Genomic DNA, 2,389 nt, shown 5'->3' with positions numbered 1-2,389 from the left:
ATGTCTTCCTCTCAGGTCTTCTTTCACTAGTGTTCAGTGCATTAAATCTGTTTTTGAGATTTCTCAAAATTCAGGTGGGTTGTACTCACGGTCATATTTTGGATCTCATGCACTTAATTTAGGTTTTTTTCAGCTTCAATTTGAACTTACTCTTCAGATCGCAATGACCACACAGAATTCACAGACAATTTTTACATCAAAAAAAGTTTATTATGGAAGTTAACAGGTTAACACAAATCAGGATCCATAAACAGTAAGGATAGTCGTTGGTTCACAGTAACACCTCTCCTCAGCCAACTCAAGTCTCTCTCCAGGCCTCAGTCTCTTAGCCACATGGTCCCTGGGCCTCTGTTCCCATGGGCCATGGAGCTGGCCTGCATCTCTACCTCACTGTCTCATCTCAGTATTGCTCCTTTTTTCTCTCACGTGGTATCCTTGCCTTGGCCTCTGGCCTCAGCCTGGCTCCTTTGTTCTGTCCCACAGTCTTTGTGTCACAATATCTGGTGCCTCTGATCTCAGCCTCTGCCACATCATACCGAGAACTCAAATGTGCTCCACTAGAGGCTCTTTCTTGATGGTCCTGATATTTCTCCCACTTTCTGCTTATGAGACTCTTCTTTTATAGCCATAGCGATGGCAACTAAGCTGACGAATTCCCTATATTAGTGTTTCACACAACCTGTTTGTATAATCCCACCCAATCATTTGGTAGTAGTTGGAGAGTCATGGATAGAAGAGCCATAATAAAAGGTTTCACTTTACCACATCAGTCAGGACCCTTATCTTTGGTGTACCTGCATCCAGGCAAGGTTAAAAAACTCTTTTAGGGCTTCCAATAAATACCCAAATGGCATTCCACTGCCTTTTAAGCCTCAACCCAAAATGCACTCCGTTCTAGCTCTATGTGTTGGCCAATCCAGCTCCCCAAATTAAGTGTCCAGGGACACCCATTCCACAAGCCAGCTTCCTGCCCAGAGGCACTCAAAATTACTTACTGTATGGATTGAGAAGCCAACCATTCTGTCTTATGCTCTGGCTCCTGGTTCTGCTGCTGCTCCTCCTCTACCACTCCTTCTGTGTCCGTATTTTCTCCTGGATCAACGAGATTCATGCACAAGGATCTCAGGGTTCAAAGAACACAGGCCACACCTGACTTTTCTCTCTTACCATTAGTCAAATCTCCCCTCCCATTTCTGAGATGGATCATTTCATACTCACCAGAATGACAATCACAATTAGCTTGACAACCACTCACAGCTAAATCATATAATCCAAGCAATATCTTCCCCCACCTTCATACCCAGACCCATCAGGAAAATGAAGGTCTTTGTTAGGAGTAACAAAGAATATAGCTAGAAAAGCCATATTAAATAATTGACTGCAATGCAAGGGACCATAGAAATGGTTCTTCACTCTTAAAGGCCATAGGACAACCGAATCTCTCTCTCATGGGATGTGCACAATAACATATTCAATGGAAACTGTGGTCAGCAATTGTTCTTAAAACGGGCAAAGAAAAAGATGGAAAGAGCCTTTAATTGCTAATTGAAATGGTGGATCAGGAGACCGTACGTTCTATCTACCTCTTCTGCTCCCATTCTACGAGCTAGTTGGGTTAGAGGTTTGTTTGTTGTTGGTTTTGTTTGTGTTTGACTGTTGTTATTACTTACTACAACTTTTCTGAGGATCAAAAAGAGGGAAATTAGGCTTTGATTTAAGGGATAATTGAAATAAGGTGGAGGTGAGCAAAATGAAGTCAGTCCCTAATTCTCATTGCCACTGAGCCCATTTTTGACTCATAGTGACCATCAAGTTTCTGAGGCTGTAAGAGGGTTTACAAAGGGAATTGAATGCCCCATCTTTCTCCTACAAAGTGGCTGGTAGACTTCAACTGCTGGCCTTTTGGTTAACAGCTAGTATCCTAATGCACAAACAACTAGCCACAAGGGCTCTTTCTTTAGTCCCTAAGAGTATGGCAAACAAACCTGAAGTTGTGACATGGGTGGTATGATAGTTAAATTTTTCATGCCAACATGGCACCTGTAAGAAAATAAATGGAGTTTAGCCTGTCAATCAGGTTACAGCCTGAAGACCTCCCTTGGAGTTGTGGCAAAGATATATAGCTCTGTGGAGGCCAGCCCCACCTCTCTACCTTCACCTTCCTGCTGGCTGACCTTGATTGTTGCCAAAGTCCTACTATCACTGCCATTGGATCCACACGCCTCTGCACTCACCAACTGTGATATTCCTGCATTCTGCAGTATCGCTTGTGACTGTATGGTCTAGTATCAGACTCATGGACTTGAGTTGGATGTTTTCTTGATATATAATTACTTGTTGATATAAAACTCTCTTTTACACATATATGTGTCACTAGATTTGTTTCTCT

The sequence above is a fragment of the Echinops telfairi genome, unplaced genomic scaffold (assembly GCF_000313985.2).
Source record: "Echinops telfairi isolate 266 unplaced genomic scaffold, ASM31398v2 ScPeMD7_7469;HRSCAF=8507_1, whole genome shotgun sequence".
In the NCBI taxonomy this organism is placed as follows: Eukaryota; Metazoa; Chordata; class Mammalia; order Afrosoricida; family Tenrecidae; genus Echinops; species Echinops telfairi.
This window is presented reverse-complemented; position numbering follows the sequence as displayed.